We start from the raw sequence: 19911 nt of genomic DNA on the forward strand, positions 1-19911 counted from the left end.
TTATCATATAATGTTTTTTTAATAATTATAAAATCATTAGGTCATAATAGGGGCGGCAAATTACGTAATTTAAACATAAATCTTGTTTGTGTTGTGATTTATTTTACCCGTTTAATAAACGTGACTCACAAATACGAATTGCCACTCTTAGGTCATAATAATCATATCACTAATGTACTTGAATAAATTCAAAATCCTATTTTGTCCACAGAAGTTCCTAGGCTGTGAGTGTAAAACTAAAGTTTGGAACTCAGAATTGTAGGGTTTTACCCAAGAAGGGAACCCTTCCAAAAATTCTCAATGGCCGGGCGGAACCCAAGCCCAAGAGATTAATAAAAAGGGAAATAGTTTTCAACCAGCAATTGACGCGCCTCGGTTAAAACCTCACAGGCTGCGTCATTGCCCCAAGCGCAATGATGTATTTTTTAATGTTGTGTATGTATTGTTTTTATAGTTAAAATTTTCGCATCCGCTTCATACACTTTTTCAATGTGGGAATTATGTCACATAATATCAAACAAGTATAATACAATTCTCTCCCTGTTTAGATTACCGGTCAATCAAATTAGAATCCTAGCATAAATAAAATTGCTTCATCTAATCAATCCCCAATTTCATCTACACTATTGATTTGTTCCAAAACTTTTCCTGTCCGGACTCCGGAGTGCTACTTTTGTAGGCGTAATACATCCAAATGGGCCAAGTTGACCCAAAAGGCTACTTATTTTTACTACTCTGCATAACAATGTGGGTTGGGCTAGTACCACCTAATTAAAGAACCAACCCACCACCATGTGACCTCCATTTATATCGAATGTCCATTGTCAATACATGGCCCAGGTCCATTATTCTCCAAATAATTAAGCGTTTTGTTTTAATCGAAATAAAATAAATGTTTTGTTATAATATATTTTGAATAATAATTGAAAGGTACTTTCATATTCCAAAAGGTAAGGTTGTTTTTCTGATCTTTGGAAGCTCGGCTGTGAACCTTCACACTTCTCCCCACTAACCACCACTAATCGCTAATCACTAACTCTTAACACGTTTGTCATGAAAAAAAATAATAATAAAAATTGATCAAGTATTAGGAGTATGTTTGTCATTAAAAATAAAAAATAAAAAAATAAAAACAGAAAAAAAAAACCCACCTAGTGTGTTTGATTTAAAATGTCATACATTTACCATCTCTCAATTTTTTATAATTTTAATTTTAAGACGCTAATTCAGCATTCTCAATATGGGTTTAATGTAAATTTATAATGTCATTTGTTTAATTAAGAGGTTGTGATGGGTCGTTGAATCCAATACTAATGGTACATGCTAGATTGATAAATATATTCGAACCTGTGATATTTATTCAACCTAGTATTTTTGAGATATGTAGTATTACTCATTTTTGTCATGATCGTACTAATATTGAGTCTGAAATATGATTTTCTTACAACTTTTAATACTTTGTAAATATATTCTGAAATCATCAAGATATGTTTGAACTAGTTAATTTAGACCAAGTTAATTATAATACCCAAATGAGCTAATATGTGTGTGTGTATATATAATACCCAAATCATCAAGTTTTTAACTTAAACAATATATATTTTATTATTATTATTTATTATTTATATGTATTATTTTAAGTTGAGACTTGAGAGTGAAACCACCATGAATGGACACGTGTGCTAATTGAATGACATATCTAAGAACTATAATTAAATTGATGAAAACATTAAACACATTCTTTAAATTCTGAATATGATGTTTTTATAAGGAAAAAGCAATACTGTGAGGGTTATTTTCTAAGCAATAATATTTTATAATTACCAAGGTCTTGTGCCAAGTGATTTTTTTGGGGTTATTTTCAAGGAAGAAGTGTGTGTGGTGTGTGTAAATTTTTTTTCAGGAAAAAAATTACTCCTCTTTAAAATTAGTGTCATCTTTAATAATCGTGACTCACATTCTTATAAGTTACGGTTACAAAGACCACATTAAATCCGTTTCAAAATTAGTGTTATGACACTCACATATATATATATATATATATATATATATATATATATATATATATTGTTTTAGTAATGATTTTCTGAAATGGTTTGATGAGTTGTTATAATAACAATCCAAAAAATAAAAGAAAAAAAACATGGGAGTTCAGTTGTTCGATGCTCAAAGAAAATGAGAAATTGAGTGTTTCAAGCTTTTTTTATGATTCCCAATACCATTCTGAAACGGGTTTTTGAAATTTTGGAGTGAGAGACGAAGATGATCCACAGATCTTGTTCTCAATGTTTGCGACTGTAAATGGTATAGAGGAGATGAACATGAAGACTAGACCATGAATCAAAGACAGTACTCGAAAGGTAAACATAGGCACTGTTTTTTTTATCTTTTATTTCCTGCATTCCAATTATTCAATCGATATAAAGCTGCAGGAAAAAAAAAAAAAAAAAATTGTGTGGTCTTTGATACTGTGATTTACTTATTGATGTTCTTAATTTTGTAGTTGTTGTGTAAAGTGTTTTGCCTGAAAAACTTCAATTAATGCAGAGTCATAAAATATGGTGGTGGACCACATCTATAACCATTGAGAAGTGAGAACTTGTCTCCTTTCACAACAAATTAAAATCCCTTCTTTTTTTATTTTTGGTTTTGTGTTTGTTTTTAGATCTTGTTAAATAACTCTGCCCATCAACTGTTTGATTAAATGTCTCAGCTAAACTGTTGTTTCTAAGTATGTCAGCCAGACACCCATAAATGGGAGGGGCATTTTTATGTTGAATTAAACGTAAGCCTTAACAAAAAGGGTGTAATTGAATTATGGGTGTCACAAACTTGATATGAAATGATAAGTTTTAAATTCTCAAACTTTTTTTTATATCTGATAACTAGTTCATAAATTACACACCTAGAATCATTTACGTGATGCTCTTATTTCCTTGTACGCAATCCGTGACGCTGTAATTTATCAAAGGGATGGCCAAAATCTCTACATACATTAATATATTTGTGTATGAGAAAATGCTTTTGGTACATTTTGATTCTTTTGATAAAGATGGTACCATTTGAGATCATTTCTTTTTTTCTCCTTTAGGTGTTAATGTGTGTGGTGGAACTCTGGTTGTCAATCCATCCTATTGTGGCCTACTGCAATGTGTAAATATTGTTCTCTTTTTCGATTTTTTGTGATACTAATAATACTGACCACCCCTTCTTCTATCTTCAATATATAATTTTGCTGCTGTGTTATATTTTTTCCACTATTAATGTCATTAGTCCTTGTGCCCATTAGAGAAGTTGGAAATCAAAAAATGGGACATAAAAAGCAAAGATTCATAGAGGGGGGAGTTGACTAGGGTAAAATTTGTTTATTTTCCAATTAAACTCCTTATGCCATTCTTATTTACCTCAATATATATATATATATATATATATATATATATATATATATATATATATATATAATATCTAGCTGCACGGAACCTAACTCCCCTCCCTGCAAAATTCAGACCCTTAGCAGGGCTCGGAACTTCCCTATTGCTTATCGGGTGGGATAGACCGGAGATACATGTTGAAATCTTAATGTATGTTGTTGTGGTTTCAGTTCACCATATATTGAATAGTTCAGCATCATGAAGTAAATTGGATTTGTTTTATAGCTTAGTTAGTGAATATCCCAATGTTCCTAACAAGCAAAGCTGTTTTACACATATGTATGGTTAAGAATGAGAGTGGGCATTGGTGCAAGGTTGCTCATTACGACCTAGAGGTCTTGGACGTGGAGATATGATTGCTTCAAACCCGTAGCAAGGGAGCCTTGTCCATTGGGTTAGCCCTATACGCATAATTAAGAATAGACATGCACAGACCTATTCAAGGTCCAGTGGGGGCAATTGTTCCCACTTATTTTTTTTGGTTGCTATTATATACCTACAATTTTTTTTGCTTTGAATTATGTACCTATAAAATTTTAAAATTGTCCCCACTAAAATTATAAATAAACCTTACTATTGCCCCCACCTCAAGGTTTGAATTTTTGTTTTTTTAATCTTGTTATTGTTAAAGGCCGCCTCCTCGCACATAATTATTTAGGTCCATCCCTGAGAATAAATATATATTTTTAAGAAGGATACTTCTCAACATGTAGAAAATAATAATAATAATAATAATAAAAACTAAAACTAATCAAATTTAAGAAAGAAAATAACAATAACATTATGCGAGATTTACATGAATGTATCAATTATTTAATCATTTTAGTTGATGTTAGCATTTGGAATATGAAAGTATTTAAGGTTCAGTTAAGAATACTAGGCTTCTCTCCATCATGGCATGGAAGGGGGAAGTTGGTGTGGAAGCTTTGTTTTGTTCAATGGTGTTTGTTATGGAGAATCTTGTCGAAATAACAAGAAAAAGTACTACTTTTAAATCTGAAAAATAATATAATCATTCGATATAAGTTTTAGACTCTCTTTGGTTAAAGCACCAAATACAGATTTCCTTTCATGTCATTATAAATACATAATTATAATTCCTAACTTTCTTTGTGTCTTATTTACTGGTTTACACGTAATATTTTACAAGCTGTGTTTTGGTATGGGCTGCTTGTCCATTTTAGAATCTATCCTATAATCTATGCACTTCCTATCAGCTTAGTTCTTGATCCTTGCCACTATCAATCTATTCAGAAGCCTGTCCTTATGGATTGGAATTCTAGTAAAGTTAAGTCAGCCCAGAGTCTAAGTGGCATGGGAGTTACTGTCCATGCCATTTATTGTTGCTTTGAAAAACATGTTTTCAAGAGAGAATTATGTCGGGACTGATCTCTGTGGCTGTCTTCTTTTGTACTGGGATTTTCTTCTATCTATATAATTTGGAATTCTTGCATGAGGCTCTGCTATACCATCTTACCCGTACAGATCCAAGACACAATTTTTCCATATATTTTTATCACATCTATCTACACTACGACCTACGACCGTGAGTTTTCAATCTTAGAGAAACTCATCTGTTTTCTGCCTCAACTTATTGTTCAGCTAGTTCTTATTCTCCGCTTCACTCAGGATTTGCCATTCTGTTTCTTTGTGCAGACGGTAGCATTTCTAGCATTTAACAAGGTTTGTGAATTCAACCTAGTGCCTTGTACTGTCACTAAAATTGAGATCTCTTTTTGCCTTCTTATTTTAGTTCTAATTAAAAATGCAAATCGGACTATCGAGTCTTGTTACGTGAAAAATCACTCTATCTGCCTCCAGAAGTAATTTTATTTCTGAAATTATGGGCTCATACTTTGGATAGGGAATTTCTGATAGGGTTCTTCTTTTGATATTCTTATGTTTTATTGGTTATTATTTTTTGGCAGGTCATGACAGCCAGTACTTTGAATGGTTCTTCTGCCTGTTGCCTTTAATACTACCATGGTGCAATATGAAGCTTAAATGGGAAGGCTTGTCCTACATTTTACTATGGATGGGAGCTCAAATTCACTGGTTGAATTCAAAGGCAAGCAAGTTTAATTTTCTTAACTACTACAGTAATACATTTGTTCTCATCGGTATTGTCCGTCATCACACTTCTCGTTATTCGAACCACATGCAAGTTCGAAGAAAACTTTGAAACATGAATTATGAATTATATATATATAGATATCTTTCTCCATAGGTAGCTACGGAGTGTGTGGAAAAGGGTATTATCGCCCAGAAGATACCATGATGAAATCTTAATGTATGTTCTTGTGAATTGAATTTGACAAAATATATAATGGGTGTGTGATTTTTGGTTTTTTTGCTTGAATAAAAGTTTGGAACTCGGAATTGTAGGGCTTTACCCAAGAAGGGAGCCCTTCCAAAAATTCTCGATAGCCTAGGCGGAACCCAAGCCAAAGAGAGCAATAAAAAAAGGAAATAGTTTTCAACCAGCAATTGACGCGCCTCGGTTAAAACCTCACTGGCTGCGTCATTGCCCCAAGCGCAATGATGCTTTTTCTAAATCTCCCATGTGGTGTTTTTATAGTTATAATTTTTTTCAAGTTCTTGTACTTTTTCGACATGGGACTTGTGTTATAGTTCAAACCTTAACATGTGATAAATTGTGTCGGTCAATCAAATTAGAGTCCCAACAGGAATAGGATTGAATCATCTAAGAATAGTCTCCAATTAGTGAAAAGTCTTAACCCATGCAAATGGGCCGAGCTAGCCCAAAAGGCTACTTTGCATCATGCATCTAATAAAAGGACCAACCGGGCCCACCACCATGTGACTTTCATTTGTTTCGAATGTCAGTGTTAATAGATGGCCCAGGTCCATTATTCTCACTGAACCCAGTGATTGACCTCTGCAAGTAATCACCTCTGTAGTTGCGCTGGTACGTATTTTGTTTTAACGGAAACAAAATAAATGTTTTGTTATAGAAATGCCGATCAGATTTTTGCATCAACATTCTAAATATAAATTTATATTGTCATTTGTTTAATTGAGAGAATGTATATCACGTTTCAATCCAATAACTTTTTTTTTTTGGTCACCAATACAATAACTAAGAATTCAAGTTAATTTTTTTGTTTTAGATTGATGAAAAAATAAATATACTACACTTTTAAAGTGAATTGACAATTTGACATTGATAAAAAAATTAAGCACATTCTTCAAAGTCTGAATACTTTTCCCAAAAAAACACACAGTACTGTGATTATATTTTACAATCGGCCAATCAAGAAAATTTGTCATTAAAGAATGTAATAATTATATATACTGCACTTTTTTGTAATTTAAAATATATATATATATATTCTTAATTTAATATTAAATAATAAAATCAATTTCGACATTTTATAACCCAATTAAGGGTGGGATACATGATAAATTTGATGCACGTCTTTGAGACCCAAAAAAATGGACAAATTCCTTTTCTTAGGAACACATACAAGATTCGTCACTACAAAAAGGATAATGGTGTAATGAGAATTTTATGATTTTAACCTATTTTTTTTAGTAATTGTTTTATGAAATGATTCAACGAATATTGTTATATTAATATTCTAAAAAAGAAAAGGAAAAAAACATAAGAGTTCAGTTGTTTGTTGCTCAAGAAATTGAGCGTTTCAATCTTTTTCTTTGATGCCCAAAACCATCTCTGAAATGGACTTTTGGAGTGAGACACAAAGATCTACAAATCTTATTCTCAATGTTTGCGGATTGTAAATGATATAGAGGAGATGAGCATGAAGACGAGGCTATGAATGAAAGACAGTACTGAGAGATTTCGCAAAGGCTAATGGTCACTGGTTGTTATTTATTTATTTATTTATTTCCTGAATTTTTATTATTCAATCGAATTTAAAGCTACAAAAAAAAAAAAAAAAAAAAAAAAAGGTTTATCGTCTTTGATACTGTGATTTTCTTATTGATGTTCTTAATTTTGTAATTAGAACTTGTTTGAATTGTTGCTTTTAGTGCATTGCATGTAAAACTTCAATTAATGCCGTCATAAAATGTGGTGTTGGACCAAATCTATATCCATTGAGAAGTTGTCTCCTTCCACAACACATAAATTTATCCCCTTTTACTCTTTTTTTTCTTTTTTATTTGTTTGTTTTGTGAGGGTGTTGAGGTTGCTCTATTATGTGGGTTTAAAATAAAAAATATCTTAAGACTGTTTACATCTTACCTTGAAATTGTAGGAGCTCATTGCTGAAGCCTCACTGGGCTAGCTTCTTTTTTTTCTTTTTTCTTTTTTTAATTATTATTATTTTTTATAGATTTTGTTAAATAAGTGTATCCATCCACCGTTTGATTAAATGCCCCAGCTAAATTGTTGTTTCCAAGTACGTGCACCATGTAGGGATAGCAATTCATGTTCGTGGGTCATAATCGTGTTTACTAAATAAGTAAATTCAAACTCGACACATTTAATAAATCCGTTTAATGGTCTATTTATCAAAATGAGGCATTTAATATTCAATCAAATAATAAAGAGAAATGCAAAGCAACGACGGTCCTTTCACAGTCGTTTTCCTCATTGGCTACTTTAACTTTCATTAATTACTCTTTCTCTATTCTCAAGAAACGTGAAAAATATTACATATTTTAAAACAAAACTCACATTTTAAAGACAAAACTACCCTTTAAATCATTTTTCATTACGTCTTGTATCTCCTCCCTCAATCCATATACGTGTAGTATATATATATTTTTTATTGCCTTTATTTTTTTTTCTTTTTTTCTTTATTCCCCCACTTTTTTTTTATTTTTTTATTTTTTTTATTTTTTTTTTATTTCCTAAATTGTTGCCATTAGCCTTTTTTCCGTTATTCCTTTCTTTTTTTTTTTTTTTTTCTTATTTTTTTCTAAATTGTTATGGCTTAATAACAAATTTGGTAAACATTCCCCTGTTTCTAAATTTTTTTCTAGATTTGATGAACATTTCCGTATTCTTATTTGTTCTTGTTTAAAATTTAATAACAATTTGGTTTAATAAATTTTTTTCTAATTTGATGAATATTCCCGTCTTATTTGTTCTGGTTTAAAAAAAATAAAATAAAAGGAATGACCGAAAAAAGGCTAATGGCAACAATTTAGAAAAAAAAGGGAAAAAAATGAAATAAATGAATGAAAGAAATAAAGACAGTAAAATATATTTATACTACATGTATATGGATTGAGGAAGGAGATACGAAAAAATAATGAGAAAGGATTTAAATGATAGTTTTATTTTAAAATGAGAGCAGCGACTAGAAAAAAATTTGTCACAATTAGTCCAAATATTTATGTTAAAACGACTTAGCTGTTTATAATAATTGGGTTTAAACAAAAGACATATTACATAATTCATGATTTTGACATGTAAAGTTAAACGGGTCACACATGTCGAACCCCTCAATTATAACTCGGTACGATTAAATAAAAAAGTTAATTTCAACTCGTTTATGACCAGAATTCGTTTAAAATCAATCCAAACCCATTTATACAATATCGTGTTGAAATAAGCGTAATTATCTGAAAAGTTTAAATATAAAAAACAAAAGAAAAGACATTTACATTATTAACCTGCTAAACCCTAAACCCAAAGGCTGAATTCGAACTTCGACGCCTCACTTCTGTCTCCTACCTTCAAAACCCTAGATCGACATTTCCATACCCGATGAAGAACGGCGACGACGATTCATTGATGCCAATGGCAATGGCAATTGCAACAGTCGAAAAAACCGTCTATCTTCGCGCGCGTCGCACTGGACGCTCCAAAGACGACATAAATTGGTACGAAATAAAATTTTCAAACAAGGACGACAACGACAACTACCACACTTGCACTTGGAAGGAAAGAAGAAGGAAGACCACGTAGATCAATCCGATCGGCCTGACTAGGTATGAGAGTACACGGTCGAGCCACTACGGTGGTTATGGGCTCCACTGTATACAGATTCGGTCATTGTTGCTCCGTTAGGTCTAAGGACGCAAACAATTTCTGTGGCAACATCTCCTCGCTCGGCAAGTGGAAGATTCTTACTTGTTCGGCCATGGACGTTCCACGGTCGTACATTGAGGCCGTAACTGTTGATGGTAAGATTTACATCCTTACCGTATTGAATAAAGAAGGAGACGGCGTTGGATATCCCATCTGGGAGGTTTTCAACCCAAGCAATAATACAATGAAATTCATGGCTCAACCTTCGCCGCTGTGTCTTCCGAAACGCGGGTGGTTTGCAGTTTGTGACGATGATTCTAAAAGGATTACATTGGGCTCGATCTATTCTAGTTTCCTTGTTGCCTGTGATGTGAGATTAGATTCTTGGGAAACACTATATTCAGAGGTTGAGATTTTAGAAGATGATCTCTGTAGAAGCCGAGCTATATTGTTTGAAAATACTTTGTACTGGATTTGGGTTAGTGTTTGGGGAGGTGGAGGCTTACTTGCATATGATTTGGATCACAAAATGTATGCCCGAGGATATATTGAAGGTTTGAGTCCTGCGTTTTATGATATCAGCAATGGTCAACCGCTATTTCTTCATTTTCGTGGTGATTTGTTCTACTTGATTTGGCATGAATTGGGTACCGCCGGAGATGGCAATGGAAATGGTATTGAAATAAGTTCAATTTTTAATGTGGTGAAAATGTGAGTTTCTAAACGAGTTGACCAGGAGGAACAGAGAATCAACCTGAAAGGTTATGCTCTCTCCACCGAAGCTTATCTAGCTGACAGCTTACTATCTCCTGATATGGATTATGTCGTGGGGTAAGTAATTCTCTGACTTTTTACTTTTCCACCTTTTTTTATAGCCCTTGCTAATGCTGTTTTGATAATTTCTTTTTGGTGTTTTAAAGATGATCTTTTATATGTAGTAGTAAATCTGTTTCAGATAGCTGTTTTCTAAAAACTTTGTTAAGAAAAGGCTTGTTTTCATAGAATTGTTGAAAATAGTTTTCTATTTGATGAGTTATTGAGAATTCCCTTTTTGATTGACAAATCAAGCAAACCTAAAATTTTGATAATTGTAAATGTTTCTGGTACTCCTTTATTTTTTCGATTATGTTCTCAAACAATGGAAATATGCTTATATTTAATTTTATGATGTTCTCAGTGGTCCCTAACTTTTGTATTCATTGATATTTAGAAGTAATAAAGTATTTTTTCAGTCATTGGGTAAAAAATGTATGTTAGTTGTTAAAATTAAATTTAATGCCATGTATGTTCATTATGTCTTTTGGATTTATACATGTATTAAGTGTATGCATGTTTCAACTTACCAAAAAAACAAAAAAAGTGTATGCATGTTTCAAGTGTGTACATGTATCGTCTAAGAGGTTTGTAGTAGAACTCAATTCAATACAATACAGAAAAATATTTGTTTCTTCATTCCTTCTTCTTCTCTTCACATAGAAAACATATTGTTGGTTGAAACTACAGCCAACATAAGTGGTGTCAGAGCTTGATTCCAATCAAGAACAAACTCGGCGTGAAGCTTATTGACGGGAAAGCAAACCCCGAAGAAGATCGACGGTGATGGCGACTACAAACAAACAAAATCAAGGAGCCCAACAATCTGCACTTCCCATTTTTTATGGGGAAAATTATGATTTTTTGTATGTGAAGATGAAGACTATTTTTCTCTCATATGATCTAATGGGATTATGTTGAAGATGAGTATGATGAACTGGAGGATACGATAACTTTGACGAATGCCCAAAGACAACAATTGAAGGATCATAACCCCAGAAATGGGAGGAGCATTTTTGTGTTGAAATAAATGTATGCCTTAACAAAAGGGTGTAATTCAATTACGGTTGTCGCAAACTTGATATGAAATGTTAAGCATTAAATTTTAACTTTTTTTTTTTTTTGGTATTTGATAACTAGTTCATGAATTACAGAACTATAAGCATTTACGCGATGCTCTTATTTCCTTCTACACAATCCGTGAATCGTGATGCCATAATTTTTCCAAGGGATGGCCAAAATCTCTACATACATTAATATCTTTTTGTTTGCTTCTAGTATATGAGAAATGCTTTTGGTATGATGGAACTTGGGTTGTCAATCCATTCCTATTGTGGCCCACTGGGATTGGGCATATTGTTTTCCGTGTTTTCAGTTCTGACCAAAGCAAAAACAATAGTTTCATTTCTCCTTTTAATTTTTTTTGTGATACTAAATAAGACCGACCTCCCCTCCTACCTGCAATCTATGTTTGTGCTGCTGCGTCTTAACTTTTTCACTATTAATGTCATTGGTCCCTGTGTCCATTAGAGAAGTTGAGTATGAAATAATGTGGCATAGAAAGCAAAGATTCTGAGACTGGGAGCTGACTTGGGTCAAATTAGTTTAACTGCCAATTAACTCCTTATTCCATGAAATATGGATTGAAGTTTGTAACTTAAGATTTAATCCAATAATTATTTAAAAAGTTTAATGGGCATTGGCTGTATTTTCTTGGTGCTGGTTTTGAGGAAGGAAAACAAGCTATCATATACTTTGGATTTATAGTTATTTTTTCATTTATTGACGTTAGTAAATTTCTCTCTTTGTTTCATTTTATTCTTCAAGTTGTCTTAAAGCGATTTTGGGTCAAAACTACTACACAAAGATGTACGTATTCACACACAACTAATGTTCTCAGAATCTCAGGTAAGGTTAGGGGAGTCAAGTACTTTAATGTATGGCTCCTGGTCCACTGTCATGTAAGTCCTTGCTAGTGCACAACTTATGTCAGTTGATACTATATCAAAATATAATGTGATGTGCTTTTCATGGTTTATGTTTGAAGGGAATATATCCATATCATTGTTTTCCTATGATATGATATCATGTATCTGACTTGATATCACTCCCTAGTGGTCCGGAAACGAAGATTGAACTGTTATAATGGATGGGTCAAGGATAAATCTGTTAAATGCTTGGGTAGTCATTTTAGCATTTTGATATGTATGAAGTTAATCTGGAACTTATTCTCATTTCCTCTGAACCAGCATGATATTCAAGATTCAAATTGAACTAACTGTATGGGTCTTTATTTTCTTGCAGCAATGCCATCATTGAATTTTCATTCCCTACTTCTTTTCGACTATTTTTAATTATTTATGGTGAATGGCAAGACACTCATATACAAATGTTGATTGCCTTGTGTTTTCTGACGGTGCTTCTTTGATGGCCTCTGGAAAGTCCCCAAGTACTTCACACACACGGTCCATTGTTCACAAAGAAGTCACCTATTCCATCTTGCAGAAAGGTCAACCTGAAAACATGTCGGAACGTTCTACTTATCGGTACTCACCTTTGATTGCATTTCTTCTTATGCCAAATTCAATAACCCATCGCTCATGGGGAAAATTTCTCTTTTCTGCTTCAGATATAGTATTTCATGGTATGGATAGATTGTGTCTTTTCAAGAAACGCAAAAAAAAAAGTATTCTTTGCATGATTTTTAACTTTGTTTGATAGGTTGGTTGTTGAAGTGTTCCTGATTGATATGCACAGTAGGATCTGTTTACTGTTCTCATGCCATGTACACCTTTGTCTGGAGATTTCCCTTTTATTTTATTATCTTCAAACGTGAATGGAAAATTTGTTCTCGCTTCAGATTTTCTTTTGGGGTTGTTTATCCACACCATTCTGAAGCCACGAGGGGTGCCTAGAATCTATGCACCTTTTCTGTGATGGTATGGCTCTCAATCCATTTACATCCACCATTGAGTGTTCCAAGCTTTTTCTTTGATTCCCAATAATAAGACTGTACATAAACTGTTTGATTAAATGTCTCAGCTAAACTCTTGTTTCTAAGTATTTCAGCGAAGCACTCAGGAATGGCAGGAGCAGTACTATGTCAAAATAAAAGTAAGCCCTAACAAAACGGTGTAACTCAATATTGGGTGTTACCAACTTGATATGAAATGATAAGTGTTAAATTCTCGATTTTTTTTGCATTTAATAATTAGTTTGTGAATTACACAACTAGAGTCATCTCGGTGATGCTCTTTTTCCATTTTACACAATTCATGACACTGTAATTTATTTAACGGATGGCCAAAATCTCTAAATGCATTAATATCTTGTGTTTGATTCTAATGTCTGAGAAACTTCTTTTAGCTTTACTTTGCAGAGTAATCAAATTGGTACAGTTTGATTCTTTTGATAAACATGGTATCATTTGAAATCATTTTTTCTTTTCTTTTTTTGGTTAGGTAAGTACTTACACACATTTTACAAATTACGCACTACAGAGTCAAACTCCTCGCCTCCCCTTTGAGGGAAGAGAGGTTATACCATGGGCTTATGGCCCATTGGTTCATTTTTTTCCTCCCTTAGATGTTCATGTGCATGGTGGAACTTTGGTTGTCAATGCATCCTATTGTGGCCTACTGGAATGGGTCTTTTTGTTTTCCTTGTTTTCAGTTCTGACCAAGGCAATAACAATAGATCTTTTTCTCTTTTCTTGATTTTTTTGCGATACTTAATAAGACCGACCACCCCTCCTCCTATCTGCAATCTATGATTGTGCTGCTGTGTCATAACTTTTCTACTATTAAAGTCTCTAGTCCCTGTGCCCATTAGAGAATTTTAGTATCTGATATTGCGACATAGAAAGCAAAGATTCAGAAAGGGGATGGTGATTAGAGTCAAATTAGTATAATTGCCAATTAATTCCTTATAAGGTTATACCTTGAAATATGGATGAAAGTTTGTAACTTATGATTTAGTCCAATAATTATTTAAAAAGTTTAATGGGCATCGGCTGTATTTTCTTGGTGCTGTGAGGAAGGAAAACAAGCTATCACTGTATCATATACTTTTGATTTATAGTCTTCTTTTTTAAATTTTTTTCTTTTTTTATTATTACTATTTTTTTCACGTTAGTTGTTTATACAGCTCTAGTAAATTTCATCTTCTTTGTTATATTTTTCTTTTCAAGTTGTATTAATGCCATTTTGAGTCGACTCTAATAGCCAAAGATGCATATATTCATGCACAACTAATGTACTTCAGGCTAAGAGGCAGGGACACGGATACGACACGACACACACAACGACACGACAAATCCTAAAAAATTAGGACACGGATACGGCCAATAATATATATATATATATGATTTTTTACTTTAAGAAATTAAGAGTAATATTATTTTTTATCAACCTAATAATGAAAAAAAAATTGTGCCTTGCCGGGAATAAGAGAGAATGATAGAAAGAGTAAGAAAGAGAAGTAAACAAAGAAACAAAAAGGATTAGGGTTTTGTTAGAAAAAGAATTAGGGCTTAGTTACAAAAAACTCATAGAAGAGAAAAAGTTCATGGAAACAAGAGGGAAAAGGTAAAAGGGAGAAAAAAAGAATTTTGTTGTGAAAGGAAAAAAGAAGAAGAAGAAGAAGTATCTAGGGTTTGTGAAGAAGAAGAAAGAAAAAAAGGAGGATAAAGAATTAGAGAGAGAGAGAGAGAGAGAGAGAGAGAGAGAGCATCCACCGGAAGCTAAGCTTGGTTGGTGGGAGAATGAGAGAGTCAAAAATGGTCGTGCAAGAGTTTGAACATTTGAACTAAAATATAAGCATAAATATCTAATTGTTTAATATTAAATTGTTTTGGAAAACAACTACTTTTAAGTAATTATGTAATGACCCTCCTCATATTTACACTTCAACGTAGCTTTGTTTCTAAAACTTTCTTAAAATCCCCAAGTGCCTTACTTCTCAAAAAAAAAAAAAAGAAGTTCAGACACGTTTTTTGGCGTGTCCAACACGTATCAGGGCGTGTCTGTGTCTGACACGGATTCTTTGCCCTTTTAGGTGTGTCCGCGTTTCCTAGACTTTAAGTAAGGTTATGGGAGTCCAACCCTAACCTCTGGCTCCTGAGCCTCGGTTTTGTAAGTCCTTGCTAGTGCACAATTTATTTCAGTTGATACATTATCAAATTTTATTGTGATGTGCTTTTCATGGTCTATGTTTGAAGGGTATATATCCATATCGTCGTTTTCCTATGATATGATATCTGTCCCTTATGGTCTGGAATCAAAGATTGAGCTATCATAATCGATGGGTGAAGGCTAATTTTGTTGAATGATTGAGTAGTCATTTTAGCATTTTGATCTATATGAAGTTAATATGGAACTTTTCTCATTCCCTCTGAACCAGCATGATATTCAAGATGGAAATAGAACCAACCATATGGGTTCTTCTTTCTTTCTTTTTTTTTTTTCTTTTGTTTTTTTTTTGCAGCAATGGCATCAATGAATTTTCATTCCCTACTTTTCTCAGTAGTTCTTCGACTCTTTTTAATTCTTTATGGTGAATGGCAAGACACTCACATGGAGGTCAGATATACAGATGTTGATTACCTTGTGTTTTCTGATGCTGCTTCTTTGATGGCCTCTGGAAAGTTCCCGTACAAACGTTATACATATTGGTACTCACCTTTGATTGCATTTCTTCTTATGCCAAATTCAATAACCCATCAATCATGGGGGAAATTTCTCTTTTCAGGTTCAGGTATAGTATTTCATGGTATGGATAGATTGTGTTTTTCGAAGAAACATGAAAAACGTATTGTTTGCATGATTTTTAACTTTGTTTGATAGGTTGGTTTTTTGAAGTGTTGGGCTTTGCTCAAATGTTCCTCATTGATATGTACAGTAGGATCTGTTTAATGTTCTTGTGTCACATGCACCTTTTCTGGAGATTTCCCTTGGATTTTATATATATATTTATTTCAAAAATCTGACTCTCTTCAAACCTGAATGGAAATTGAATAAGATTTCTTATTTCCTCTGAACCAGCATGATATTCAAGATTCAAATTGAACTAATTGTATGGGTCTTTATTTTCTTGCAGCAATGCCATCATTGAATTTTTGTTCCCACTTCTTTTCTCTGCAGTTCTTTCACTCTTTTCTTTATGGTGAAATGGCAGGACACTCATATACAGATGTTGATTACCTTGTCTTTTCTGATGCTGCTTCTTTGATGGCCTCTGGAAAGTCCCCATACAAATGTTCTACATATCGGTACTCACCTTTGATTGCACTTCTTATTGCATATTCAATAATCCATCGTTTGTGGGAAAATTTCTCTTCTCGGCTTCAGGTAGAGTATCTCATGTTATGGATAGATTGTATTTTTGAAGACAAAGAAAAATAGATTCTTTACATGATTTGTTAAAGATGTAGTTATCACAACACAGAAATTATATTTGCTAAACTTTAAATTATGAAGGAATCCTGAATTTCCCATTGTTTGATAAGCATGATGTATCAGCCTGTCCAACTCCTAATTTTGAGATACTATTGTCTAGTAATGGTTGCTGTCAGGGAATAACTGTGTAAGATCTGTTCTTTTATTGTTCGAACTTCAAATCACGCCAAAATACGTGGGGGATATAAATATGCATGAGCTGCTAAGTTTTGTACCCTTTCGATTTCTGCATACAAAATTGCTTCTTCTCCCCACCCCTCTTAGGGGGAGGGGGATTTCTTTCCCTAAATTAGTGATGGGCATGAGTAACAGAGAGGCTTGATGCCCATAAATAATTCTAAAATCTGACTTTACCTTCTAACATGAATGGAAAACATTGATGTTTTTTTTTTCTCCTTCTGTTAATCCAGAAAATTAGTGGGAAGTTTGTGTTATGTTCTCGCTGCAGATTTTACTTGTGGGGTGGTTTACCAACACCACTCTGAAGCTAAGAGGGGTGCCTGAGAAACTATGCACCTTTTCCGTGATGGTATGGCTCCTCAATCCATTTACCTTCACCATTGGAACCTGAGGAAACTGTGAGCCCATTGTTTGTGCCATGGTTTTCTGGATCATTATCTATCTCGTGAACGGTATAACTTCTACTTTTTTATACCAACTTTTGAAGTATTGTTGCAGTGGTTTCTTGAGATACCTGTTTGTTAAATGTGATATAAATACTTGTTATACATGAGTTGGCCTATGCCAACATGTGAATCATGTTTGGAAGGTAAACCAAGAGGCCTCACACAGCTAAGGTAGAAGTTTTTTCTTGTCAAATCCAAATAATCTCTCTCATAAAGTTTTCTTTATCAAACAATAGGAAAATTCCCTAGCATTGATTTGCAGCTCGCTATCTTTTAGCAAACTAGCCACCAAAATTAGATCCAAAAGAAATGACGCAGACGGGAAGATATATTTGGAGAGGATCCTCTCAAAGAATCCAAGGAGGAAAAACGATCCTTAAATATTCCATCTTTTTCAAATGCTTAAGAATCCTTAAGGAGGCTGTTCTTTTGCTCTATAAATATTTGTATGTAAAACTCCCATTGTTTGAAATGAAGAAATGTAGCCTTGTAAAGTACACATGGTCTCAGACTATGAAGCACTGACATGGCAAACCATGGTGCCATATCAGTGTCGGACACGTGTCCGACATGCTGTAAACGTGTTCAATCCTTTTATCTCTTTTCTTCCGATCGGACACGCCGTTGGAAGCTGCAAAACGCCGGAGGATACGTCAGTGGACACGGCTACGCTATTCTGACTTAGGAGGTATTTTTGGACAGAGGATGTAGACACGATATACATACATATATGTTTGTGATATATATGGCTGTGTATATCTCTGCGTGTATCGATTTAAACAGGCGTGTGTATGACTGTGTATTGATTTAAATAGGCGTCTAAAGTTGAAATAAGAGAGATGATAGCAATGAGAGAGCAACGGCAAAGAGAGAAAAGATTATAATCTTTTCTCTTGTACGCTTTGTTTGGCTATAAGAAAAGGGCTCAGTGACTTTGGTCTCTTTTACATTTGTTTGGCTACAAGAATAAAGTTGGCTGGCTTTTGGATATTAAGTTACTGCTTTGTATTTCAATGAAATCCTTAATTTGTTTGGAAAGAAATATAAAATGTGGTGGGTTGAATTTAAATGTATTATATTTATGACAAAAAATTAATTTTACATATATAATAATAAATTATATTATTATTTTATTGTTGTATCCTTGCCGTGTCCATGTCCTATGTTTTTTGAGATTTGCCGTATCGCCATGTCCGTGCTTCATACGTCTCAGAGCTCTTGGAATATGAAAGTATTTAAGGTTCAGTTAAGAATACTAGGCTTCTCTCCATCGTGGCATGGAAGGGGGAAGTTGGTGTGGAAGCTTTATATTGTTCAATGGTGTTTGTTATGGATAATCTTGTTAAAAATGATATAATCATTAGATATAAGTTTTAGACACTCTCTTTGGTTAAAGCACCAAATACAGATTTCCTTTCATGTCATTATAAATGCATAATTATAATTCCTAACTTTCTTTGTATCATGTTTACTGGTTTACACACACTATTTTACAAGCTGCGTTTTGGTATGGGCGTCTTGTCCATTTTAGAATCTATCCTATAATCTATGCTCTTCCTATCACCTTAGTTCTTGATCCTTGCCACTCAATCTATTCAGAAGCCTGTCCTTATGGATTGGAATTCTTGTAAAGTTAAGTCAGCCCAGAGTCTTCAGTGGCATGGGAGTCACTGTCCATGCCATTTATTGTTGCTTTGAAAAACATGTTTTCAAGAGAGAGAATTATGTCGGCTGTGGCTGTCTTTTGTACTGGGTTTTTCTTCTATCAATATAATTTGGAATTCTTGCATGAGGCTCTGCTATTCCACCTTACCCGTTCAGATCCAAGACAAATTTTCCATATATTTTTATCACATCTATCTACGCTACAACCATGAGTTTCCAATCTCAGAGAAACTCATGTTTTCTGCCTCAACTTATTGTTCAGCTAGTTCTTATTCTCCGCTTCACTCAGGATTTGCCATTCTGTTTCTTTGTGCAGACGGTAGCATTTCTAGCATTTAACAAGGTATGTGAATTCAACACTCTGCCTTGTACTGTCACTGAAATTGAAATCTCTTTTTGCCTTATTATTTTAGTTCTAATTAAAAATGAAAATCGGACTATCGAGTCTTGTTACGTGAAAAATCACTCTCATCTGCTTCCAGAAGTAATTTTGTTTCTGAAATTATGGGCTCATACTTTGGATAGGGAATTTCTGATATCTTCTTTTGATATTCACAGTGCAGTACTTTGTATGGTTCTTCTGCCTGTTACCTTTAATACTACCATGGTGCAATATGAAGCATAAATGGGAAGGCTTCTTGTCCATTTTACTACGGATGGGAGCTCAAATTCACTGGTTGAATTCAAAGGCAAGCAAGTTTAATTTTCTTAACTACTACAGTAATACATTTGTTCTCATCGGTATTGTCCGTCATCACACTTATCGTTATTCGAACCACATGCAAGTTCGAAGAAAACTTTGAAACATGAATTATATATATATAGATATCTTTCTCCATAGGTAGCTACGGAGTACCATGATGAAATCTTAATGTATGTTCTTGTGAATTGAATTTGACAAAATATATAATGGGTGTGTGATTTTTGGTTTTTGCATGAATAAAAGTTTGGAA

The 19911-nt window shown here is 33.6% G+C and overlaps 2 non-coding genes and 2 pseudogenes across 2 annotated transcripts; 2 read left to right on the top strand and 2 right to left on the bottom strand.

Moving 5' to 3' along the window:
• Positions 1–5627, top strand: part of LOC132309154 (GPI mannosyltransferase 1-like) — a 28423-nt pseudogene extending 22796 nt beyond the window's left edge.
• On the bottom strand, positions 263–418 carry LOC132310551 (U4 spliceosomal RNA). Its single transcript, XR_009482621.1, has one exon. It is a non-coding gene; the product is annotated as a U4 spliceosomal RNA (small nuclear RNA).
• Positions 5628–5816: 189 nt separating the features above from the next.
• Positions 5817–5974, bottom strand: LOC132310549 (U4 spliceosomal RNA). Its single transcript, XR_009482619.1, has one exon. It is a non-coding gene; the product is annotated as a U4 spliceosomal RNA (small nuclear RNA).
• Positions 5975–15496: 9522 nt separating this feature from the next.
• On the top strand, positions 15497–19761 carry LOC132309155 (GPI mannosyltransferase 1-like; annotated as a pseudogene).
• Positions 19762–19911: the final 150 nt, after the last annotated feature.

This window comes from Cornus florida, unplaced genomic scaffold (genome assembly GCF_030987335.1).
Source record: "Cornus florida cultivar Cherokee Brave unplaced genomic scaffold, ASM3098733v1 CherokeeBrave_3.0.0_Hap2_Chr05, whole genome shotgun sequence".
Taxonomy (NCBI): domain Eukaryota; kingdom Viridiplantae; phylum Streptophyta; class Magnoliopsida; order Cornales; family Cornaceae; genus Cornus; species Cornus florida.